General features: G+C 41.7%; 1 long non-coding RNA gene across 1 annotated transcript in view; it reads left to right on the forward strand.

Moving 5' to 3' along the window:
- The first annotated feature begins 24,014 nt into the window (after positions 1 to 24,014).
- LOC122459989 overlaps positions 24,015 to 27,839 on the forward strand; it is a 65,376-nt gene continuing 61,551 nt past the window's right edge. Inside the window, exon 1 of the long non-coding RNA XR_006280993.1 lies at positions 24,015 to 24,111. This is a non-coding gene — a long non-coding RNA (uncharacterized LOC122459989). The remainder of the gene's footprint in view (positions 24,112 to 27,839) is intronic.

Consider the following 27,839-nt stretch of genomic DNA (forward strand, 5'->3'; position numbering starts at 1 on the left):
AATGTATGGATGTTATGATGGGCAAGTTATACTTTGATATTTAAATATCAGTTTTATGAAATTCAGGAATAAAAGCAGTCTTAAAAGGAACAAATCAATGCCTGTCTGATTTTTTTTAATTAGTTAATCTATCGGATGACTAAATCATCAGACAGTAGGGTTAAGGCAGTGACAACTCTGAAGTAATATTAGGCTGAATTTATTTACTCTGAAAGTTTTTGTAAAAAGCTAACTTCCAAAGGCAGCAGTAACTCAAGTAATTTGAAATCTGTCATTCTGTGCACACTGCTGATGTTAAGAACCGGACAAACTTAGTACAGTTGGATCTTGTTCATGCTTGTGTAAATCAGGAGTAACTGCATTATAATTATTGGAATTACTCCAGTGTAAAACTTTTATTAGAGACAAATGTGACCCTTAGAGTCTAGAGTATGAGACGCATGCTGATTTATATCTTACTGCTATGATTGTACATGCATTTTTGGTCCTGGCAGTTCTCTGTTGTCCTGTGAAGTGTTGTGTGTTCCTTAAATATATGAGGACTCAGTACTGGTTTTTCCTTAATAATAAATGGAATATTGAATTCCTATACTGTATACCTACATGCAATAGCACATCACTTTATATCTGGCGCAAAATTCCTGCTGCATAAATTCGCTCGAATTATAACCTCTTTGCTGCTGAGGGTAGCTCTGCTGGAAGGAATTTTGTGTGAGCTAATCTCATTTTTCCACTCTACACTTAACCAGAGGAGTGGAGGTTCAAATAACAGTGGCCAGATACTTGGAATGAGGCCATTTGTAGCACTGTAGGAAACCAGCCTAGGAGCACGCTGGTAATGTGGTGCTCCTAGTATTTTTGATTTATGGAGAGTGGAAGACATGCATAGAACTACAGTATATTTAATTAAGAGTAGGAGGGGCATTGTGAAAAAGAGAGAAGGGATATGGGGAGAAAGCAGGGAGATACTGGGAGACAGAGCCTTAACAGGTGTAAATTGTAATAGCTCGGTAGATTTCAACTGAGCTATATTTTACAACAGCTGAGGCCCTGCCCCCTACAGTCTAGAGGAGCCTATTTGTAAGGGGAGCAAGTATAAAAAGTAGGGCTGTCAAGCGATTAAAAAAATTAATTGTGATTAATCACGCTGTTAAATAATAATAGAATACCATTTATTTAAATATTTGTGGATGTTTTCTACATTTTTTTCAGATATATTGATTTCAATTAAACACAGAATACAAAGTGTACAGTGCTCACTTTATATTTATTTTTATTGCAAATATTTGCACTGTAAAAAACAAGAGAAATAGTATTTTTCAATTCACCTAATACAAGTACTGTAGTGCCATCTCTTTGTCATGAAAGTTGAATTTACAAATGTAGAATTACGTACAAAAAATAAGTGCATTAAAAAATAAAACAATGAAAACTTTAGTGCCTACAAGTCCACCCACTCCTATTTCAGCCAAGCACTTAGACAAACAAGTTTGGTTAAAATTTGCAGAAGATAAAACTGCCCACTTGTTGTTTACAATGTCACCTGAAAGTGAGAACAGGCATTCACATGGCACTGTTATAGCCAGTGTTGCAAGATATTTATATGCCAGATGCACTAAATGTCCCTTCATGCTTCAACCATCATTCCAGTGGACATGTGTCCATGCTGATGATGGGTTATGCTTGATAACGAGTGGACCGACACATGTTCATTTTCATCATCTGAGTCAGATGCCATCAGCAGAAGGTTGATTTTCTTTTTTGGTGGTTTGAGTTCTGTAGTTTCCGTATCTGAGTGTTGCTCTTTTAAGACTTCTGAACGCATGCTCCACACCTCATCCCTCTCAGATTTTGGATGGCACTTCTGATTCTTAAACCTTGGGTCCACTGCTGCAGCTATTTTTAGAAATCTCACATTGATAGCTTCTTTGTTTTGTCAAATCTGCAGTGAAAGTGTTCTTAAAACAAACATGTGCTGGTTCATCATCTGAGACTGCTATAACATGAGATAACATGACAGAATGCAGGTAAAACAGAACAGGAGACATACAATTCTTCCCCAAGGAGTTCAGTCACAAATTTAATTAACTTATTTTTTAATTAGCATCATCGGCAGGCAAGCATGTCCTCTGGAATGGTGGCCAAAGCGTGAAAGGGCATGTGAATGTTTAGCATATCTGGCATATAAATACCTTGCAACACCAGCTACAAAAGTGCCATGAAAATGCCTGGTCTCACTTTCAGGTGACATTGTAAATAAGAAGCAGGCAGCAGTATCTTCCATAAATGTAAATAAATTTGCTTGTCTTAGCGATTGGCTGAACAAGAAATAGGACTGAATAGACTTGTAGGCTCTAAAATTGTACATTGTTTTGTTTTTGAGTGCAGTTATGTAACAAAAAAAATCTACATTTGTAAGTTTACTCTTTCACGATAAGAGATTGCACTATAGTACTTGTATGAGGTGAATTGAAAAATACTATTTCTTATGTTTATCATTTTTGCAGTGCAAATATTTGTTATAAAAAGAATATAAAGTGAGCACTGTACACTTTGTATTCTGTGTTGTAATAGCCATCAATATATTTGAAAATGTAGAAGAACAGCCAAAATATTTAATAAATTTCAATTGGTATTCTATTGTTTAGAATTAATTGTTTAGTGCGATTAATCTCAATACATTTTTTTAGTTAATCGTGTGATTAATTGACAGCCCTAATAAAAAGACCTCATTCTGGTACATAAGGGAAGGAGATGCAGGACAGTATCTTTGTGCATAGAAGAGGCATAGCATGTAGTTTTAAGGTTGTTGTGTGAACTTCACTCATTTAAAATGCTGAATTTATTTTAAATCTCTAGATTAACATTGCATTTTTTTTAGACAAAGGAAACGGAGTGGATCTAATTTACCTAGATTTCAATAAGGCGTTTGATACTGTGCCACATGGGGAATTATTAGTTAAATTGGAAAAGATGGGGATCAATATGAACATCAAAAGGTGGATAAGGAATTGGTTAAAGGGAAGACTACAACGGGTCCCACTGAAAGGTGAACTGTCAGGCTGGAGGGAGGTTACTAGTGGAGTTCCTCAGGGATCAGTTTTGGGACCAATCTTATTAATCTTTTTATTACTGACCTCGGCACAAAAAGTGGGCGTGTGCTAATAAAGTTTGCAGATGATACAAAGCTGGGAGGTATTGCCAATTCAGAGAAGGATCGTGATATCATACAGGAGGATCTGGATGATCTTGTAAACTGAAGTAATAGTAATAGGATGAAATTTAATAGTGAGAAGTGTAAGGTTATACATTTAGGGATTAATAACAAGAATTTTAGTTATAAGCTGGGGATGCATCAATTAGAAGTAACGGAGGAGGAGAAGGACCTTGGAGTATTGGTTGATCATAGGATGACTATGAGCTGCCAATGTGATATGGCTGTGAAAAAAGCTAATGCGGTTTTGGGATGCATCAGGAGAGGTATTTCCAGTAGGGATAAGGAGGTTTTAGTACCGTTATACAAGGCACTAGTGAGACCTCACCTGGAATACTGTGTGCAGTTCTGGTCTCCTATGTTTAAAAAGGATGAATTCAAAATGGAGCAGATACAGAGAAGGGCTATTAGGATGATCCGAGGAATGGAAAACTTGTCTTACGAAAGGAGACTCAAGGAGCTTGGCTTGTTTAGCCTAACCAAAAGAAGGTTGAGGGGAAATATGATTGTTCTCTATAAATATATCAGAGGGATAAATACAGGAGAGGGAGAGGAATTATTTCAGCTCAGTACCAATGTGGACACAAGAACAAATGGGTATAAACTGGCCACCAGGAAGTTTAGACTTGAAATTAGATGAAGGTTTCTAACCATCAGAGGAGTGAAGTTTTGGAATAGCCTTCCAAGGGAAGCAGTGGGGGCAAAAGATCTATCTGACTTTAAGTTTAAACTCGATAAGTTTATGGAGGAGATGGTATGATGGGATAATGTGATTTTGGTAATTAATTTATTTTTAAATATTCATGGTAAATAGGACTAATCCCCTGAGATGGGATATTAGATGGGTGGGATCTGAGTTACCCAGGAAAGAATTTTCTGTAGCATCTGGCTGGTGAATCTTGCCCATATGCTCAGGGTTTAGCTGATTGCCATATTTGGGGTCGGGAAGGAATTTTCTTCCAGGGCAGATTGGAAGAGGCCCTGGAGGTTTATCACCTTCCTCTGTAGCATGGGGCACGGGTCACTTGAGGGAGGATTGTCTGCTCCTTGAAGTTTTTAAACCACGATTTGAGGACTTCAATAGCTCAGACATAATGAGGTTTTTCGTAGGAATGGGTGAGTGAGATTCTGTGGCCTGCATTGTGCAGGAGGTCAGACTAGATGATCAGAATGGTCCTTTCTGACCTTAGTATCTATGAATCTATGAATCATTAACATAGAATTGGGTGGAGGGGTGTTGCATAGACTAGATCTGCACTGGGTGAGTTAGACATAGATTGTGCTCAAGTATCTGATAACTTTGCGTGCATTCTTGTCAGCTTACTTTCCTGCTTAATGGTAAAAACTTTACATTATTAAATGTCCAGGTTTACTGAGTAAGTTATTTTGCATCTTCATGGATGTTTCCAGATAGTAGCCTGTCTGTGATTGCCCTCTGCTGTGTTGTTAAAGTATTATTTTTAACACATAGGGACAGTTCTTGGAGTGCAGCTAAATTTCACAGAGTATAGAAAAGGACTTTGCATGAGAAGGGCGCTAGAAGCTAATCCTTCCCCTCTGATCCTGTGGCTGTTTTGTTGTTCAGAGCCAGCCCCCCTGCACCATGTTACAGCAGCCCGAGGATGGCTCTAATTTACTCTTAGCTGCCACCAGGGACCAAAAATAAAGCCAAATATCAGCATAGTGTAGGACCTGTGGGAGTGGGAGTGGGAGTGAGTGCATAAGCACCCCTATCTGTGCTCCATACTACCTTTACCCTAGGATGATCCTGCCTAGGCTGGTTGAGCCAAATCAAGCTGGCAATATAAAGCAGTTTTACAGCACAGGAAAATATAATCTGTGTACTGTCATTTGCTATTATGCTGAGAATTCCATAGTCTATTTGAATTACTATAGTGTGGTGATAATAGAAGTAAGTGCTTTTATAATATCAAGGCATTAAAACCATAGAAATTGATTCAACTTTTAAATTCCCTATTAAAAATATAGACCAAGTGTATGAGGGCAAATATGCCGTTATTCTTGGATTCAAGTCATTAAGGTAGCCTTGCTTTATAGACAGATGTAAGAGAAAAACTAATAAAACAATTGTAGAACACTCTAAAATATTTTTGAGCTTTTTCTCCCCTGTAAAATAAGTGGCATAAACAAACACTTGCATGTGTGGTTTCAGAATAGTAGCTGTGTTAGTCTGTATCCGCAAAAAGAACAGGAGTATTACTGGCACCTTAGAGACTAACAAATTTATTAGAGCATAAGCTTTCTTGGGCTACAGCCCACTTCATCGGATGCATAGAATGGAACATATAGTAAGAAGATAATCTTATGCTCTAATAAATGTGTTAGTCTCTAAGTGCCACAAGTACTCCTGTTCTTTTTGCATGTGTGGTGGGGCTTAAAGGTTTCACTTGCACTCCTCAGAGTGGCACATTACTTGAGAGTGATGAGTGTCCAAAGCAAGTCCCGGGAAAACCTTTTATGTATTTAGTTTGTCCTTCCCATATGGAAAAGCCCTACAGAATTTAATAGGAAATATCTTTTTGTATAGGTTTTTGTGATCAGTCAAATAGGATTTAATAGAATTTTCAACCTGGGGGTCATGAACAGGTGTCAGGGATTCATGATTACTCTGCCTTCATGTGCTGCTAAATGAGTGGGGTGTTGTGGCTAAATCCAAGCTTAATGAAGTGGGAGGTCTGGAGCAAAGGAGGAGGCCCTAATATGAAAATGTTTGAGTAAAAGAGCATTATATCCAGCAGCAAAATTCTGTAGAATAGTCTAAAACCTGTGGAAGAATCTCATTATTAAATGTTGTAGGGTTTTTTTAGAGTAGTTTCTGTAGAACCTTACTACATTTCTGTAGAACCCTATAGATTTTATCTTCATTAAATTCTATAGGACTTTTATTCAGAACATTTTAGGTGTTAGTTTTTTGGGAGGTTTCTAAGCATTGAATCTAGTTCATGTATCTTTCCCCTCTACAGCCAGTTCCCAAAGCAGATTAGGATCTGGAAGGTACAAAGATGGCTAAAAGCTGCCTTTTACCCTCCCCACTGCCCATAATACAACCAAACCTCAGCATCCACAATGTTTAGCCAAATTTGGGCAGACTTCTTTTGGTTTGGAGAGCTGACAGGATATTTCCTGAAACAAGTTTTTCTTATGAGACTTCTGTTCCAGGTGGTTCAAAAATACCACAAAAATTCCCTGCTCTGTGAAATTCTGTTACTTTCACTTCAAATTGCAGCCATAAGCGAGAAGTGCAAAGACTTGTGAAAAGGAAATAAAAGGTTATCTAAACTTTTCCAGGACTCAAGAAGTGTTCAGTCAGGTTTGATTTTTTTTGAGTGAAGAGCCATGTTGATTCTTATTTTGTACGCACTGATTGACCCATCCGTAATCTTGATATGCCTAACACTGAACAGCACCTTTTCTTTTGTTAGATCTCATCAGCATCTCATCACATTCATCAAAGGAATAGCGGCAGATATATTTTTGCTATACATGTGCAATATAAAGTGGTGACATATTTTGCTGATAACCATACACTTTTCTATCTATATAATTTACTGGACACTGGAAAACTTTCCTTTATCTAGCTATATATATATATAGCTGTAAAGTTCCTTCTTTACATTCTTTTGTGTTGCCAACTGTCATGATTTCATTTTGAGTCTTGCGATATTGGCTATTTTCCTCATAGCCCCAGCTGTTGGAATCAAGATGTTGCTTAAGAATCTTAGCTTTCACTTAATTTTTTTAAAACTTGTGATTGAGGAGAAAAGCTTGAAACCTGAGTGCATCCTAAAGATTCAGGAACCAGAAGCCAAGTAAAAAGCCCTACATTTAAAAAAAAAAAAAAAAGAAAAAAAAGAAAGAAACATGATTTTGGGTGGGAAGGTGATCTGGATCAGGTTTTATTAACCCAAATCTTTAGATTGATAATACTGAGTCTTCCAGCCCAAACACCAGCTTCTCTGAAGAATAAATGGGTATTTGGTCAGTTTCAAGACATAGGGCCAAATCCCCATAGCCTTAAACAGTGAGGTAAGGGTGTGGACTTAAAGAGCATGAAAAGAAATTGTTTTCATAGGCTCATAGGCTTTAAGGCCAGAAGGGACCATCATGATCATCTAGTCTGACCACCTGCACATTGCAGGCCACAAAGCCTCACCCACCCACTCCTGTACTAGACCCTTAATATCTGGCTGAGTTACTAACATCCTCAAATCATGGTTTAAAGATTTTAAGTTCCAGACACTCCACCATTTACACCAGTTTAAACCTGCAAGTGACCAGTGCCCCATGCAGCCGAGGAAGGTGAACCCGCCCACCCCAGCCCAGGGTCTCTGCCAATCTGACCTGGGGAAATTCTTTTCCAACCCCAAATATCAGTTTCAGAGAGTTACTACTGCTGTGATAGCCTTTGGGTACAATGGATATTTTGGCTACATCATTCTTTAGTTGTCTAAAGCAGCAGAGCAAATACTACTACTCCACTACTTAGTCTGTGCACTGGGCAGATCTTTCATAGTAGATAGCGATGACAACAGTCATTCCAAAAAGTCTGTTTAAAAAATTGAAACAAAAAGATATTAGTTAGTACTCAGAGGTCATGGCTGTACATATAATCTTGACTCTGCCCCCCTGCATGTGTGTGTTTGGATAGAGTTTTTAATTGAATTATTACATTCTGCTCAGCAAAGTATACAATATTATAGAGCCCTCGTTCCACAGTTATGGTTCCAGACTTTTGCTTCTATGAGTTTATAATGCAGTATTTACTACCACCTTAGATACGCATGTGCAGTGTCTTGTGATACCATATACTATTCTGGTTGTGCAATTCCACACTTTAAAGGATTCTTCATATATATCTTTTCTTTGTGTAGAAAATTCTGTGTGTTAAAACTGAACCATATGGAAGTGAGCAGGAGGAAACATATATAAATTAAAGGAGGAAAATAGTTTGATAAATTTGGACTAATTTTGATATCCTAAGAAGTGGTTCACAAGCCTGTAACAATGCAAATAAAGTTCTATTAGAATTTGAATCAATAACTGTTATGTTACCCTCATCTGAGAGATCTGAGCAAAAATACTCAAGTCTTGCTGTGACAAAAATCAAGGAAAGATAACCTAAGGTTACTTGGCTTTGCCTTGTGCCTTATAACATATGGAGAGAGATTTAATTGTATTTCCATTCTTTGTGCTATGCAATTATTTAAGCATATACTGGTTACCATGCACTGTTTTATTTTGTTTTTAAATGCTGCTTTTGCAGACATGCACAGTCCCTTAGTGTTTCTCCATTAGTGGATAACTTCACTCACATTTCTGTGCCAGCCACCTGGGATTCTTTAAACAGTAACTGAAAATAACTGAAGCTTGAGAAAGTTTACTGTGGACACTTGCCTATGAGTTTTCTTAATTGCTATTCACTTTACTGTGCAGAGCTCGAGGGGAGACAAGCACATGATCAGCCCATTGATTCCACTCGTTTTCTATGATTTTTTTAAGCATTCAGTTTAACCCTTTCCCTTTCATTAAAACATCTCCAATTCACATTTAAACTGGTGCTGTTTTTGTAGTATGCAGTATACTAACTTTGTCTCTGTGAATGCGACTAATGTACCAGTTTTAATGCTCATCAGTAACAGAAATCTACTTATCCATTATAGGTCAAACCCTGCATGCGGCTTAGCTGGCTCAAGGTACAGGTGGTTACAGCCCATATTCTTCAGGAGGTTGCAGTTAAATTAGGGTGGTAATTTAATTTCATGCTCTCAATCAGAAGTACCATATTACCATATGAATCACTATTCATTTTGCATATTAAAGGGAAGTTGTTCAATCCACCCCACGACCCTTCCCTCATGCACAGCTCCCAACTGTAGTTGGTCCTACTGTAGCATTTGTGAAATTTTGAGTGATCTGAACTGAGCATAAATTGGCTGGAGTGTGACCTTCATAGATAAAAACAACAGGAGAGGAATGTGCCCAATGTGGCCGGAGGAGGGCGGGGAGCAGGCGAGGAAGAGATGAGAAGGTTGGGGTAGTACTAAAGAGGAGAAGGGAGAGGGACAACTTACAGTGGCATCTTTTTCTAGCTGCACCCTCAGGATGAGGTGGGTAGGAAAAGAGAAGAAATACCTCAGTTCCTTCCCTAAGAAGGATGAGATAAAAAGAAAAATGGGTTAATATCATCCTAGCACTAAGGGTAAATATGTAGCCAATGAGTTAATAATGAGCAAAACATGAAGATTGAATTAAAATGCAACTGATCTAGTGCCCAAGTCTATTTTCATTGAACTGAAAGGCAGTTTTCTCATTGGCTTCACTCAGGATCAAGCTCATAAGCTCTTCACATATTACTGTCAGATTTTGTTGTTGTTAATGGTAATAATTCTGTGTATGCAAATGAAACTTACTAAGAATTGCAAATAAAAAAATACTCCAATATTTATTATAAAAGCTACAGGGAAAGCAACCAGGAGATAATATCTGAGGAATGAAGGTTACAGTTTTAGTAATCATGAATAGAATTTTAACTCAAGGGATTTCACTAGTGAGGAAGGTTTTTCTTTTTTTTGTTAGGCTTCCCAAACATTGATTGGTTCAAGAACTACACAATTTTACTAGTATTAAAATTAGGAGGTTCCCCTAGGGTTCACTTTATTCAATAGAAACATATTGAGAAATATATGAACATTAAATTGGTGGGCTATACAGTTCAAGCAAAAGGTTTTCATACATCAAATACCTACAATATAAACATGAAAAATGTAATGCAAATCAGACTTAATACACTGTTTTACTTCTTCAATACAAATGGAATAATAGGAATATTTATACTTTAACTATAAATTTCTCTATAAATAGCATATCTATTACAATTGTTTTTATCTGGTCTTGGAGTAACTAGCTTTAGTCAAAACCATTCCAAAGATAAAATTCCAGTATTTCTTATTTTCATGGCAATTCCAAAGATTATCCATTAAGTAACAGCAGTGCTCTTTTTCCGTCCTTTGCTGGAATTACCCCTATGACTGCAATTTAGCATGTACATGTTTTGCATTAGAATTTTATCCTCTCTTTAACATCTCTTACCAGAAGGTTGAACTCAGTTGTGCTCTCTAATTTTTGGTTTACTCAGCTTTTCAAGGCTTTACTGTCATACGAGTTCCATTCCTGTAAAGGATTCACTCAGTGGGGCAATAATATTAAAACCTCTCTCTCTCTCTCTCTCTCTCTCCCCTGCTCTTGCCTTTGTATTAGTTTTTTTTTCTCACTGAAACCATTAAATAGCTTATGGTTGGAAGGTTCCCAGACAATGCATAAACTCTCCTTGTACATCTCAGACTATCCTACTTATGCAAAAATTATGATTGTTACAGGTGTAACTTCCATCTGAAGAAATTAGGAAAAGGGAAACATACATTGGTGTTCTGCTACTGGTGCTGATCATGTAGAAAATTCTGAGATTACCCACAATCTCTATTGAATCTCCAAATGTATTGACCTGAGCTGTACCAGCCAGGAAAATAATAGTTACCCGGAGGGAAGAATAATATTGGATTAACAGCTAGATAAAGACAAAAGAAAATGCCAAGATTAGTCATTTTATTTCTGGCTATAAAATATAGCAATAAGAGGGTGTGTGTGTGTGTGTGTGTGTGTGTGTGTGTGTGTGTGTGTGTGTGTGTGTGTGTGTGTGTTTAAAACAACACATAAGTTATTTATCTTCCCTCAAACCACAGTAAAATACACAGGCCAAAAATACAAGTCCTAGAATACATGGTTTGTCCTTGACAATTCCTGCAGAGAGGTGTAGATAATTTGCTTGTTAACATCAAATAGGAACATCTTGGAGTCTGCTTACTCACAGCATTAGACATCATGACATTGACTCTTTTTTTAAATTCAAAATATAACAGTTTCTTACACACACACACAAACTTCGATACCGATCCTGCCCCTGAACCTCATTTGCTAAATCCTATATCCACTGTTGCTTGTGCTTAGGACAGAAAGTGAAATATGAATTCAAAGAGGCTGCAAAAGAAGTAGATGTGGAAATACAACTTCTAATGGGGTGGGGAGAGAGGGGATATACCAATCTTAAAAAAATAACTATGTTAAGATGACACTGAAGCCTAATTAAGCATGCAAAAGTCAGGAGATGCCAAATACAAGGCTGCGCACACAAATTCAAGGCTGTACAGGCAATTCTGCCTCTTTGGGTATGTGTTGTGATACAGGCTTTAGTTATTGTAAGGGACTGCGGAAGACTTTGTTACGGCCTAACCAGGTCCGCTTCCGCTTTCTCGAGCCGAGAGATTACTGTGGGACATAGCTACCTGCTTCGTTATTGTGGGATAGAGATTTTGAAGGACACAGCTGCTTTGCATGGCCCTTCGCCAGGTAGCAGAAAGCCCCCTCTTTCAGAAGCACCTAACTTTATATTCATGAGCTGTTTTTGTGTAATGCTTATTAACGCTGACTGTCTGCCCCTCCATCAGACTCCGTCCCAGGCAAAGCTCCGGTGTGCTGGATTCCCCGCCTCCGTGACTGCAACTCTTGGAGTCCCTGTTGAGGGTGGGTCACTAACCTTCAATAAAGCCAATAACTCACAGCTGTGTGTAAGCCTCGTTTTTCTCAGAGTACTTCTGCCAGGCCTCTGGTGCTTCGAGCACTGTGGCCCAGAACATTTGGTGCAGCGAGCAGGGTACTCTGAGAAGTGATGCCACTTTGGCTGAAGGTAGGGGAAGTGGGGAAGCCATCGCTGTCCGTACAGCGCATATCAGGATGGCCCCCGATGGAGCGCTGGGGGCCGGTAGTGCGGGTTATGGCTGGGTAGGCTGCCCCAGCGGACTAGCCGGAGTTCCAACAGGCTGTGGGGGTTACACCCGTGCAGCTGGTAGAAGGGTTACAACGGTTATGAGCGAACTGGCACTCTGGGGCGGAGAGGCGGGTGATGGGGAAGCGAGGGTGGCTCCTGCTGACCGCCGCCCGGGCCCAGGATGTGGAGGTGCTCCGCTTACAGTGGGCACTGGAAGGGAAGGCTCAGGAATGCACGGCACAGGCGGAGGCCCGGGGCGTGGCTCAAGAAGTCATCACCTCCCAGGCGGAGTGCGCCCAGGAGCTGACACAACGCTGCGAAGTGTTGGTTGCCCAGGTAGCGAATAAAAGGCGCCTCAGGCACTGTCGGCAGCCGGTCACCACCGCCCAGGTGCGTGCAGTGACCGCTGCCCCCTCCTGGGACCCCAAGACTTGGGATGGGAACATTTGGGACTCCTCATCCTTGGACGGGGGAGGGAAGGAGTCCCCTGCTGTGGCTCTGGCATGCCTGGTCCAGGAGTGCGGGTGCAAGGAGGCGCCCTACAACCAGAAGTTGTCCACACATTTAAAAGAGTGAGTTGCAGGAAATGTGAAGACGTTCCGACAGGAGCCCGGGGAGAGTGTCCTGCAGTGGCTCGTGAGGGTCTGGGACAATGCAGGTAACACGGTTTTGTTGCTTGCTTATGAATTTCAACAGTTGGGGGTCCTATCGCAAGACTCTCAGGTACGTGCACAATTGGCAAACCCGCCGTGGCTGCAGGCCGGGGTCAAGACATCAAAAGTCCCTCTTTGTACCGCTGGCTGGCGGTTGCAGTGGAGGCGAGGAGGGAAGGCCTCTAACAGTGCACTGATTGTCAGACCCAGGGCCGAGCCACTGTCGTTAAAGGCCTCAGAGGAGCGGAGACCCCGGCGTATGAGGTTACTGTCACTCTGACCCTGGGGAAGGCTCCCCCATTCTGGGCCACTGTTTTGGTGGCTGCTATTGGAGAATACATACTGGGCATCGACATCCTGCGGGGTCACTCTGTGGATACCCAGTACGGCCTCTTCGCGTTCGGACATCCCCGGTATGTAAGTGCGCCTCAGGTACGGGCATTGACAATCCTGTGGGGCTCCCCTCGTTGGGAGCCTGTGATGTTGCCTCTCCCAACTGTTGTAGTATCTAAACGACAATATCGCCTCCCTGGAGGGGAGGAGGAGATCACCCAGACAATCAGCGCGCTGTTAGAGGCCAAGATTATTCGGCCCACCTTAAGCCCGTACAATAGCCCCCTTTGGCCAGTGCAGAAACCGGATGGGACTTGGCGTATGACGGTAGACTATCGCAAGTTGAACAGGGTCACCCCTCCACTGACAGCAGTCATGCCGGATATGGTGACCCTGATCGAGCAGATCGTGGCAGCTGCCTTGCGCTGGCATGCCGTAATTGACCTCGCGAATGCCTTCTTTTCTATCGCCATCACACCTAAGAGACAGGAGCAGTTTGCCTTTTCGTGGCAGGCCCACCAATATAGTTTGTGTTCTGCCACCGGGCTGGAAGCACTCCCCAGCTATTTGCCACCAGTTGATGAGTGCTGACCTTGCCCGAATACGGCTGCTGGACATGACCCGTTGTTACCATTACATTGACGACATGATGGTATCCGGCCCCTCCCGTGAACTGGTGGCAGATGCGTTACACATAGTCGTTACTGGCTTGGAGGCGCGCGGATGGACTCTGAATCCACAGAAAATTCAGGGTCTCACTCAGACGATAGTCTATCTAGGTATTATGTGGGTGGGACCAGATCAGCAAATTCCTCAGAAGGTGCAACAAACGGTGCAGGGTTATCCTCCACCCCAGACAAAGAAAGAGTTGCATGCTTTCCTCAGTCTACTTGGGTTCTGGCATGCCTTCATTCCTCATCTAGCCTTCCTTATGCGGCCTTTGCAGGCCTTAGTACGAAAGGCGGCACCCTGGCAATGGCAGTGGAGCCATCAAACTGCCTTTGACCTGTGTAAAAAGGCCCTGCTCACTCATGCTCGGCTTCACACTCCACAGCCTGGGGTCTCCTTTGAGCTCAAGGTCACCACGGTGGCAGACGTGGCCTCTTGGGGGCTATGGCAGCAGGTAGGGGCCCAGCAAAAGGAACCGATCGGCTTCTGATCCCGTACGTTGAAGGGAGCTGAACCCAGATACACCCCCTTGGAAAAGCAGATCCTGTTGGTGGTCTTGGCGTTGCAGGATACTGAGCACGTAACGGGCCCCACCCCGGTCATCGTGGGCATGCCCATGCCCCTGGGGTACTGGGTATGGGCAGAATTGGCCCAAACGCAGACAGGGGTTGCACAGAGTGCAACCCACTTTAAGTGGAAGCATTACCTGCAACAGTGCATGCTGCTGGGCCGGCCCTCCCTTTCTACCCCACATGCCCTGTTACTGGGGGCTGTCACGTTCGAGCATGTGCCCTCCTCACGGAGGAGCTGCCCCCGGTGGAAGACCCCGTGCCCACCTCTCCAATAGAGGAGGCCCCCTTGGTGGACCAACTGTCCACATAGGAGCAAGAACATGCATGGTTCATGGATGGGTCAGCCTCCTATACAGCGCAGGGAGCCAGGCAATGGCGGGCCATAGCCTATGCCCCCTATGCAGATGTCTGGCAATGGCTTGGGGAATGGCCAGCTCCAGCCAATGGTCTGAATTGCCAGCCGCCACCCTAGCAATTGAGGGCACCCCTCCACGGGTTTATCTTTATACAGACAGCTGGGTATTCTACAAGGGCCTCCGGACCTGGATAACTGCGTGGGAGGTGAAGGGTTGGGAATTTGCAGGCCGACCCCTGTGGGGAGCGGCGCTCTGGCAGCAGCTCCTGCGCTATGCCCGGCAGGCCTCTCTGGCCGTGTGACATGTAGATGCCCACACAAAGGCTAAAACCTCCAAGGCCCACTGGAATGCAACGGCCGATGCCATGGTGCGGGGGGAGGTCCTGCAGCTGGCGGAACAGTACCATGTGGAAGGAGGCCACCAAGGAGCCCGAGCAACGCAAATCACGGCCTTCCGCGAAGGCGCCTGCCTGCCCTTGGCAGCCTGTCAGACGGTTCGTGCCAGTTGTCCGGTTTGCTCCCGGTTTGCGCCCATTGCCCTCCCGGGACCAACCGGCAGAATTGCTCAGGCTGCAGGTCCCTGTCAGGATTGGCAAGTGGACTATATTGGCCCCTTGCCTCAAGAGCGGCGCTGGCAGTATGCCTTTATGGTTGTGGATACATATACTGGCTTGCTGTTTGTATATCCCAGCGCCACCACGGCCGCAGCTACTACATTGGCTGCGCTACAGCAACTGTGCTCCCGCTATGGAACTCCACGAATTCTACAGAGCGACCAGGGAATCCACTTTATGACCCAGGTCATACGCACTTGGGCCGCAGACATGGCAGTGAACTGGCACTACCATCTTCGGTATACGCCTACTGTGAGTGGCCTTATTGAGCGCCTGAACAGGCTCTTGAAGGATCACCTCACCCCCACCCATACGCTCCGCGGGTGGTCTGGGGTGCTGGAGCAGGCTGTCTGGCTACTCAACAATTGTTCATTGGGTGGCCAGACGCCCTTCCAGCATCTGGTCTTTCCCCCTGCCATACATGCCCACCTATGGGTGAGTCTCATACAGGCACCGGGTGTGATCAACCCCACGCAAGGCGTAAATACCTTTTACGCACCACACCCTTATGTCCTGCAGCCCAGACAGGAGGTGAATCCCTGGTCCGCCCAGTCATAGCTCCAATGTGAGCCACCATGCTTATTTTTTTTATCACACCATTGATTTCAGGCTTACGATTTTATCCCCCATATTGGTTAAATTTGGACCACTCTTTGGGCGCCCTTTCTTGCACCCAGCGCTGCAACAGAGCCACTGCAATGGGAGCGAGGGGAGGCCCTGTGTAACCTGTTTCCTTTATCTCCCGCAGGCCTAGAAACCAGCGACCCGAGCAAGACTGAGTGTCACATATTGGCTAACGTGTGGTGGACAGTACCACAGCGGGAATTGCAAGCCGCCGTAGTCCTTACCGCTGGGGAAGGATGGGCATACCCGGAGGGGGAAGACTATCCTCGCATGGTCTCACTCTCCCGCTTGTCACGGCGCTCCTTATGAGCCTCACCACTGAAGGAGCTGCCACCTCCTCCGTGAATGCCAGATTGGTGTTAGCCCAAAGTGCTGTTAATGCGACATCGTTTTGCTAACCGCGTACGTATGCCGTGGGTACTGTGATGGAAACCTGTTTCATCGTTGTCTGCACCTGATCCTCGTCCAGCACTATTCCTTACTGAAGACAATTGATAAGACTATTACATATATGGATTTGGGTCCCGCCCAATATAATCTAGACATGTCTATGTATTAATTTTGTCTGGCCAATGTAACTGTTGCCTCCTTTTGTATGTTTTTTGTAAATGCCAGGCACATTGGGGCAAATCACACCAATGTGGAGTTAATCTGTAATGAAAGCACTGAGGTTTCATTTGCATACGGGCATATGAAATTGCCCACAGGATGGTTTCTCTTATGTGGCAGGACTCCTTATTCTTTCATTCCAGCCAATAGTTCAGGGGGCCCCTGCGCCCCTGGCCGTGTGGCCCCCCTCATTTTTCCTCATCCTTCACAAGCTTCTGCCTGCCGCCGGAGAGACATCATCCCTCTTGACTCCACCTGTAAAGTCGACGTGACATTATTTTCCGAGGCCGAAGCTCTGGCCCTTGCTTTTTTGTTGATTGGCATTCCTGGGTTGGTGGTACATAATTATCATGAGATGGAACACCTTGCGTGTGCTGTCACGAAAGCCATCAACCTGACCTCTACAGTCCTCTCACTTCTTTCACACGAGTTAGGTGAGGTACGCCAGGGAATGCTGCAAAATAGGCTAGCTATTGATTATTTGTTACTCCGACATGGCCATCCGTGCCAGGAGTTTGCTGGTATGTGCTGCTTTAATGTGACGGACGTTGGGCCCTCCATTGAGACCGATTTACAACGACTCCGTCAGTTGGCGATAGGGATCCGCCAACAGCAACGGGACATCTGGCTTTGGTCCTGGCTCTTCACGTTACAGGGTTGAGCTGCCCATCTTGTTCAAGGCCTACTTATTGGCCTTATTGGCTTATAGTTTTGCTGCCTTTGCGGTCGTGGCCTAGTCTCCCAGTGCTGTGTGTGGTTTTTCCTCCGCACTGCATCATCATGGTCCTTAGCGTCACTCAAGAAAGCTCCAGTGTGCTGGGTTCCCCGCCTCCGTGACTGCAACGCTTGGAGTTCCTGTTGTGGGTGGGTCACTAACCTTCAATAAAGCCAATAACTCACAGCTGTGTGTAAGCCTCGTTTTTCTCAGAGTACTTCTGCCAGGCCTGTGGTGCTTCGAGCACCGTGGCCCAAAACAGTTATGCAGTAAAATATTTTTGTCTGAAACCTTAAATATACATGCTCATGTTGCTAGCAAGTTATTTCTATGCAAGAGGGGAATAAAATGAAAGGATTAGTTGTGCTTGGGTTTACAATCGGTTCTTTTCTGTGCATTGTGATATAGTAGTTCCCTCACAACTGATCCATATCATGAGCTATACAAAATACGTAATCGTACTAAAATTAAGAATATGTTTTGAAATATTGTATTTTATATTTTAAATGCATTTCCCTAGTATGAACTAGTGAATGTTTGCTTCATTGACTCTTTCAGTATTTAGCTATAATAAAAAGCTATTGACACTTTTAGCTATAATAAAAAGAAAAATTGAAATGCTGACATACGTAGTCAAAACTTCACCTTTCTGCGACTTCATTCATTTACTCAACTGCCTTCTTTTCTGTTCTTGTTTCTGTGACTTCCTACACTTAGATGTTGCTGGTTTGCTCTGCTGTTTGAGCTGCCCTAACAATCTAAAACTCTCTTCTTCCAATCTATTCCCTCTTTAAAAATTGCCTTCAAACCTGTTGCATAATATTGGCCTGTAGGGACATGACCTTGTGAATGCTGGTCCCACAAAATTGAGTTGTATAAGTTATATAGGCCACAGAGTTAAGGAACTAGTGGAGGTAATATATAGAAAGTGTTTAGCATGTGGTGGATATGTAATTAAAATACCAGTACATTAAAATATTTTTCATGTAGCAAGTATTAATATTAATTTGTCCTATTTTTGTGACCCTTATCTCCATAGTATTTAAGCACCTCAAAACTTTAATGAATTTACACTCTCAACACCTATAGGGGTAGGAAAGAGACAATATCCCCATTTTGCAGATTAGGAAATGAAGCACACAAACTAAATGATTTAACCCAAGCTCACACAGGGAATTATGTGGCATGATTGGGAACTGAACCCAGGGGTCTGTGTCCCAATCCAATGCCTTAAGCACATGGCCTTCCTTTCTACATCATGGAACTTTGAAAATATGAGATTTCCTTTGTGTTTACCACATGCATATGTTAGTCCCAATGATCTAATTATTCCCTAGTCTATCTCCCGGTTAAGTATAGTTCCAGTTTCAGTTGCAACATGTACTGCTTGAGAACCTTCCCCCAGTACAGCCTGCTTTTCAGTCAAAGGCATCCCTTATGCTATTGAACTACTCTAAAATGAAGCACCAATCAGAATTAGCTGACACACAATATAACTCATGAATATTTCTTTCAGTGATATCCATCAACATAATGCCACCCACTGATTTGAACGAATGCTATAAATTAGACTAAGTTCCAGAATCTCCCAGCTGGGCCACCAGAATCCCAGTGCAGGTGAAGTCAATGTTGACAAGTTCATCTACATAGGCTGCATCCAGAGTTCAAACTGTCACAGCAATCAAGATGTTCTTCAACAAACAGGTCTTACTGCCTCGTGCATGAAGTCTATGTCTTGCTAATGGATGCAAAAAAGTCTTTGAGTTGAGGCAAAGTTCAGGATCTGTCAAATCTGTGTACTAGCTGTATGGCTTTACATGTCAGAAACCTGGACCATCTTACAGGCAGAGTTGGAGAGCTAGAGACATTCCATATGCACTATCCATGCCAATGCTGAGTATACAGTGGTTTGATTTTGGGCAAAATGTCATAATCTCCCAGAGAATTGACGTTCCTTCAGTCAATCATATACAAAAGTGGCATTGTACGTCACCAGGGTGGACAAAAACACCCGAGCATACCATGCTCTCAAAGTCTCCTTTGACACCCTGACCCTACCTGGCAATGCCTACAGGGCCCCCCAGGAGATTTGTGGATTCGCAGGAGTGAACTGGATCTGGGAACTTCACTACACGATGCCTGGTGCAATACCATCAACTGTGGTTACTTTGACTGCTGCAACAGTCCTTAGTAGACTAGGCATGGATGATGATAATGATATAGATTAGATAAATTCTGTATTTAACCTTCTGTGCTTTCCCTATCTGTGACAGAACCTGAGGTTCAGATTTTCTTTGATCCAATAATATAGATTGCTACTCAGCGTAAAGGTCTACTCCATCTCTAATTAACATAGTTGTAGCTAAATTGATATCGATTGTTAGTGACTGATGCTAATTAATACTGACCTTCATACTTAAGTTAATTTACAGTAGATGCATATGTAAAGGAAAGCATTTTCAAACTTCATCTCTAAGAAGCTGTGAAAAGAGGAAGGAAGAACAGATGTTATTGTAGTGATCCCCTTAAGAATCATTGATAAAATTATTTCTTAAGTTCTCTTCTGCTTTTGGATATGTGATTTGTATTTTGACAATATTGGTGTTATGCCCAGACATACATGTTTACCTACAGATTTAACAAGTTCTTTCTTGTAGCAATTTTTATTCTTTCTTGTGGCTGTTAAAACTCATAACAAAAAAAGGCAGCTTGTAACAAAGCCAAATTGTATTTATGCCCTAAGAAGATGACAATATAACTTCCTGGCAGGTAGCATTTATAACATATGCTGACAAGTAAATCTTTGTTTATGACTGGGATGGCCAAACAACCCAAAATGTTTGTCAATAAAGGGTTTTATAATCATGTGAAACAAAAATCCCTTATAACATTCTGAAAGCTGAATTTAACTGGATGATGCTTTATTATTTTGTAATAGATGGTACCATTGGCATGAATAAGATTTATTATGTTAGTCAAATAAAAGTGCATGGAATGAATACAGAAGTGTAACTGTCAGTACCTGCACAACAAACCTAATTAAATGGTGTCTCATTGAAGATGATTTAAATGAAAAGATAATGAAGCTAATCACATGAAATGTGTTTGACAGAATTTTTTCTGAAAGAACAGGAAAGGTCATTATAATTAGGGAAGTAGTCTTCTATGTTAAACTATGTTTAAACTAATTTATAAACCTGAGTTTAAAAAAAGAGTAAAAACAAAATGAAATGGAACATCATCTAAATATATTTTTGTTTGCTGGGCCCAGAAAAGGAAATCTTAGAGACACTTTATCTATAGATGGGATTGAACCGTACATCAAATCTGAATCTTCCCTGAATGTTGAATAATTGCAGATTCAAATCCAAAGTTCACCACTCACACCTGTCTGTTGGACTGAAGTGAGCCAAGACCCCCAGATTTTAGAAATATTTTCATATGGATCTGATTCTGGATGTGAACTTCATGACTAGGGACCTTATCTAATTTTAATAAATGTTCCATCCATGTAGCACGTGCTGTGAAGTCAATGAGACTAAAGCATGTCCTTAAGTGCTTTCCTTAACTGGGAGAGGGACCTATGTGCATAGAGCCAGAACTGAGTCCTACACAACTTAGGCAAAACTCCCAATAAGTCATGAAAATCAAGGGGAATTTTGCCTGAGTTCAGGCATGGAAAATAGGAATAATAATTAAAGCTCTGTCATTTTGCTCATTGTGGCACCCAATCTTGGCAGGGGTGGAAGTCGTAATAAGACTGCTGTAAAACTTTGCTCTAAGACATTTACAATCTTAGTAAGGGAGCAGCTGGTTGTTAATGATTTTTGTTGCCTTCCTGCACCTGCTCACCTAGAAATTAAAAATTTACACATGATTAGCCTCTATCAGAATCTCATTTATAATAGGTCTGATTTAAATTTTAAAAAGATTCGGTCAAAATAATTTTAACTCAGTTTCATGGAAAATCTGATGGAAAATCTACCTCCCATACAGGTGAACAAAGGGGGTTAACCGGAGTCTGAGTACTCAGTTAGCCCACCTTGCTGCACCTAGAGGGTGTGTCAACCTTGATTTGTTGTTAGGCCCGGCTGGGGGAGCTTGGTTGTCTTCATGAAAGAACTGGAAGCTGCAAGGTGGATACACAAACCCAGGAGAGAGGGAGTTCCTGCTCTCTGGAAAAGTAGATGGATGAAGGTCACCGGGATGGAATTAATCCCTGTGTTGGGCCCTGGAAAGGGGGTAAGGCACAGAGAGGAAGTTCTGAAGGGTCAGCATCCCAGAAGAGAAAGAAGGAAGTGGGAGAACCTAAGGGAGAAACCAGAGGCCTGGAAACCAGAGGAGAAACTGTGTTAAGCACAGGCTGCAGGGAATCAGCATAAGGGACTCAGATGGAAATGGCACGGGAAAACATCAGTGCATCTGAAGAAACAGGCCTACCTACTTAAGATAGGGTCCCAGGGTCAGAATCCAGTGTAGAAGATGGGCCTGGGTTCCACAACCAGACCCAAGGAAGATATGTGCAAATCCAGTGTAAGGACTGCTGAAGTTGGAGCCTTAAGGCCGGGCTGAAGAATAGATAAGAGGTTGTTGGGATGTTTTTGGGACTTTAGTTGTACTTTTGGTTACTCCAGAAGAGGTGGAGATTAATCACGATCTGGCCAGAGGGCTAAGTTGAGAGAAGAAACAGACTTCAACAGGCCTGGAGCAATGGTCACAAGGTCTATTACAGAGGACATAGCCTGCTATGCAACACCCTGCCAGAAGGGGGTATTCCAGTGGTGAGTATACCCTTCTATACGCATGTACAAACATTTTATCCACCAGTTTCCATGTGGTCTGGTTCACCTGCACGTCTAACAATGTGATATATGCCATCATATGCCAGCAATGCCCCTCTGCCATGTACATTGGCCAAACTGGACAGTCTCTACATGAAAGAATAAATAGACACAAATCAGACGTCAAGAATTATAACATTCAAAAACCAGTCGGCGAACACTTCAGTCTCTTTGGTCACTCGATAACAGACCTACAAGTTGCAATTCTTCAACAAAAAAACTTCAAAAACAGACTCCAACGAAAGACTGCTGAATTGAAATCAATTTGCAAACTGGATACAATTAACTTAGGCTTGAATAAAGACTGGGAGTAGATGGGTCATTACACAAAGAAAAACTATTTCCCCATGTTTATTGTCTTCCCCCCCCCCCGTTCCTCAGACGTTCTTTTCAACTGCTGGAAGTGGCCCACCTTGATTATCACTACAAAAGGATTTCCCCACCCCCGCTCTTCTGCTGGTAATAGCTCATCTTACCTGATCACTCTCATTACAGTGTGTATGGTAACACCCATTGTTTCATGTTCTCTGTGTATATAAATCTCCCCACTGTATTTTCCACTGAATGCATCCAATGAAGTGAGCTGTAGCTCACGAAAACTTATGCTCAAATAAATTTGTTAGTCGCTAAGGTGCCACAAAGTCCTCCTTTTCTTTTTGCGAATACAGACTAACACGGCTGCTACTCTGAAACCTGTCAGAGATTGAGTTGAGGCTTTGAGTCAAAATTAGTTCTCTGGTTTGTTCTTGGGGCAGCACCATTTAACTGAGATCCAGTGCAAAGTGCCAAGGTTGGCCACTTACCAACCCTCTCCCATATGCTCTCATGTATTCTTCCAGAGTTCCAGACAGGGCCATTGCTTCTCCCTAATTCTTAAAAGATGTAGCCTCCTCCTGTCCTATCATACCATAGTCTAGAAATAGTTAATCCCCTGGTCGTTAATCTTTAAGGACAGAAGGGCTCATTATGATCATATGACTAGCAGCTCTTTGACTGAGGTGGTGCCTATAGCATTAGATAGTCTTTACACTGATAGCCTCTGGAACTCCTGAGCAATTATTCTATGATTCACACAGTTTGTGTAGGAAACTCCTGTGGCTAACCTTTCTACCCATAAAAAAGTATTCTGGGTTGCTATTTGCCTGATTTCATGTCTGGTGTTACCTTTTATATCTCCCAACCCTTCTCTTTCCCTTCATGGTGCATTTTTAACTGAACTGCGGTCAACTCTACTGTAGATTAAAAAATGAAAAGTAATTTGTACCAGTATATAGAAGAGAGAACTGGCATGTGAGACAGCTGTCAATATTTCATTCACAGTAGTAAGAAGTGAAAATCTGTTGTGAAATCAAAAGTCATTAAGAACAAAATACAGGATTGGAAACAGTTTCCAAGCAGAAAAAAGAAAAGGAGTACTTGTGGCACCTTAGAGACTAACAAATTTATTAGAGCATAAGCTTTCGTGAGCTACAGCTCACTTCATCGGAGGCATTTGGCCACCAAATGCCTCCGATGAAGTGAGCTGTAGCTCACGAAAGCTTATGCTCTAATAAATTTGTTAGTCTCTAAGGTGCCACAAGTACTCCTTTTCTTTTTGCGAATACAGACTAACACGGCTGCTACTCTGAAACCAAGCAGAAAAAGTCTTCTGTTTTTCATTTCTCACCATGTTGTTTGCTCAGTGAAAGATGCATTTGGCAAAGAAGTGACTCTCAACAGGATATGTAGTGCAGGTGCTTAATTGTCTAGGACAACCACTTGTCTGTGAAATAAGGCACTTAATGGTACTGTAGCTTCAGCTGGTTTCTCCAAATGGCAATAAGAATTACCATTAGGCCCAAAGATAGCTAAAATGCTTTTAGTTTTTGCAGGAAGCATAAAATGGTTTTCTGATTAATATTGCATAATTGAAGGTTACTACATAAATGTTCCATTATGCTGTGGGAGCAGAAAAGATTAACTGCCAATTATCTATTGGTTGGTATGTTTTACTCTAAATGGTAGACATGGGCTTGAGCTGCAAAATATGAATCAGGGTCCAGAAGCTACTCTTTACCTCCCCACTTCCAGGTTTGTTTGTTTTTTTAATTATTCCAGGTGCTGGTTCAGTCCTTTATTGAAATAGACCATACTTGTATCATTTAGATTGAAGTTGATTTCCAGTATTCAGCACCCGCTACAATCCCACCACACTTCAAGGATGTTTGCATCAGGTTTCAAGGGTATTTGCTTTGGGTTCTCTGTAGACTACTTTGAACGCTACAATAAGGGCAATTTAGTGTATTGCTATTTTTCAAGTGCCTTGTATTCGGTTTGTATAGTTATGTATCACTACTAAAGTACAGTGCAGGAGTAGTGGGATGATGTAAATGCAAAATCTCCTTTTTAAATAGAGCATTTAAAAATATCTAATTAGTTACCATTCAGTTATATCATGAATGTTAGTAATTACTACAGCTAAGGTGTCTTTATACTTTCTATTCTCACTCCTGCTCATCATTTGCTGCAGCATTCATCTTTAGACTGACATGTACTGTCCTCAAGCTCTCCCTCTCACTTGAAGTTAGTTCTGATCTGAAATCAGGCCTAGAGTATCTGTGTCAGCTGTGGAGAAGCAATCTACAATTTGATTTGCAGAAGGCAGATGCTGAATTAACAGCTTTCAGGCAGAGACCTTGAAGTTTATTCATTTTTCAAATAAGGGTTCAGTTCTATGGCTCTGATCCTCAACTGGTATAAAGCTATAGATAGATATGAAAAATAGGTGATGTGGGTCTAATTTCTTATTAGAATGTTTAATTGGAGCTAATCTATCAGAGTTAAATTTGCTGTCACAATTACTAAAGTTTAGGTTAACAACAAAGCTAAAGTTTTTGATATTTGCCCAAAATAAACAGAAAACAGGAAAAACTACAGTCTAAATGTCTCTAGATTTAACTTTTGTTGATCATGTAGTTATGTGCATGAATATTTATCCAGTGATTAGTCAATCCATGGAGATTATAAAATATGAATACTTCCTAGTTGAGCTCTAATTTCACTACTTTATATCTTTCTTCAGCCAATTTGATAATCATAAACAATAAAGCAAAGGGAGCTTCTTTGCTGGCAGAGCATTTGAATCATTCTATCTGTCCAAAGGCCTGGGTCCCAAGGTGAGACAATTTTTCATCTAATCTATTTGAAAAAATAAACAAATTAAACATGGGCATTTTGAAGCACAAAAGCAAAGTGCACATTTGCTCTTGTGACACTCCTCTTAAAGATGGCATCATGTGCAATACAAATGCTTCAGACACCAGACTAAGAGCATAGGTTTAAATAGGTTTCAGAGTAGCAGCCGTGTTAGTCTGTATGCGCAAAAAGAAAAGGAGTACCTGTGGCACCTTAGAGACTAACAAATTTAGTCTCTAAGGTGCCACAAGTACTCCTTTTCTTTTTAGGTTTAAATAATAACTCGAAGGAAGAGTGCCATCTGCTGGACAACCTAACACCACTTCTTAAAGCACCTAGAAAAGGAGTACTTGTGGCACCTTAGAGACTAACAAATTTATTAGAGCATAAGCTTTCGTGAGCTACAGCTCACTTCATCGGATGCATTGAGCTGTAGCTCACGAAAGCTTATGCTCTAATAAATTTGTTAGTCTCTAAGGTGCCACAAGTACTCCTTTTCTTTTTGCGAATACAGACTAACACGGCTGCTACTCTGAAACCTGTCATTAAAGCACCTAGTTTTCTTTCCTTTGTGATTTCTCATCCACAGGCTGATAAAGCCTAACTGCTTACATTGTAAGAACTGATGAGATGAAAGTACAAGGTGGTATGGTTTCAAGAAAGTAGGTAGTTCAGAGTCTGAAGAAAAATCTGCTTAATAAAGCAAAAATTACATGTTTCTTCTTAATATTTTGGCACATTCTCTCTATTCTGCCCCCCACCTCCTTAAAGTTCTTTCTGTTTGAAAAGGATTCTTTATTTTACGTAGAAGAAAAGATGGGAACACAGGTAGAGAAAGTACTCGTGCATTCTGAGAGTACAGCAGGTAAAGATAACAATGCATCCATGTGTAGTAACCACTTAAACTGTGAAGAGACCATATTTCATATTCCAGAGTTGAGTGACTGAATACTTAAAACATGATGAATCTATTTTTTTCAGTCTCTCCTGCTGTCTTCTTTTCTTCTCTATATGAATGACTAAGTTATGCTGCCCAAGAAGACTTTTTGTGTTGATTGTTTAGAGGGAAAGTATGTACTCTGTCCCTGTCTCTTGGCTCCAACATTAATGCTGCACTGTCAACACATTGCCAGACTGGTCCAGCTAGTGCAGCAGCAATTGAAATCTGCCATCTGAGTATTTTTCCGTGTCTTCTGAAGACAACTGATGTGACCTACTACACTGAGAAAAGAGCTGTTACCACCATAGTTATCATTCCCAACACACATAGTAGAGCTGCAATTACAACCACAGACTCACAAAAACAGCAATCTTTTCCCACCAAGACAATTAGTGTATCCTCTAGTCATAACACTTATAAAAGGCAGGTTGGTTTGTTTTTTCTCTTCCATAGCAATGCCTTTCTCTTCTTGTTTACTATATGAATGAATAAATTTGGTCTTTAAGGGAAGATATGCAGATTTTTGGTCACTTCTATAAATGTACAACTTAGTTAATGACAGGTTTCAGAGTAGCAACCGTGTTAGTCTGTATTCGCAAAAAGAAAAGGAGTACTTGTGGTACCTTAGAGACTAACAAATTTATTAGAGCATACGCTTTCGTGAGCTACAGCTCACTTCAAATTCAGCAGTCTCTCGTTGGAGTCTGTTTTTGAAGCTTTTTTGTTGAAAGATAGCCACGCTTAGGTCTGTAATCGAGTGACCAGAGAGATTGAAGTGTTCTCCAACTGGTTTTTGAACGTTATAATTCTTGACTTCTGATTTGTGTCCATTCATTCTTTTATGTAGAGACTGTCCAGTTTGGCCAATGTACATGGCAGAGGGGCATTGCTGGCACATGATGGCATATATCACATTGGTAGATGCGCAGGTGAACGAGCCTCTGATAGTGTGGCTGATGTGATTAGGCCCTATGATGGTGTCCCCTGAATAGATATGTGGACAGAGTTGGCAATGGGCTTTGATGACGACAGCACCTCCTTTGTCAGCCTTTTTGATTATGATGTCAGAGTTGTTTCTGAGGCTGTGGATGGCATTGTGTTCTGCATGGCTGAGGTTATGGGACAAGCGATGCTGCTTTTCCACAATTTCAGCTCGTGCACGTCGGCGGAAGCACTCTATGTGTTAGTTAATGATTGACTTAGCTAATGTTGAGACTCATTATGCTAATAGTCATTGTAATTAATCTATCCGGTAGTAGAATTATTGCCTCACCATAAGTTAACTTTACTGAGAGGGCAGTAAATTAATTGTGTGTGAGGCATTTCACTTTTCCTATAAACGAGATGTTGTTCACACACTTTGTACACATATGCTGACATGACTTAGAATAGAAAAGGACAACATGAAAAAGGTGGTTGCTTAATAAGGACTCATCTATTCACATCCATTAGCAAATTAAAGACTGCATGAATGGTCTCCTAATTTCTACCCTGCTTCCCCGCACTTCTCTATATTAGTCATGTCTTTTATGTGTTATATTGATATTCAACACTCAATTCTTTGTAAACAACTAATAAGTTATGGTGAATTGATGTCAAAGATGAATCATTGGCTATCTGCTTAGATAGTAAAGATGACTCATTTGCTTCTCACCATGAATTGGACTGTTTGAATCGCAGCTCT

This window comes from Dermochelys coriacea, chromosome 4, assembly GCF_009764565.3.
Source record: "Dermochelys coriacea isolate rDerCor1 chromosome 4, rDerCor1.pri.v4, whole genome shotgun sequence".
Taxonomy (NCBI): Eukaryota; Metazoa; Chordata; order Testudines; family Dermochelyidae; genus Dermochelys; species Dermochelys coriacea.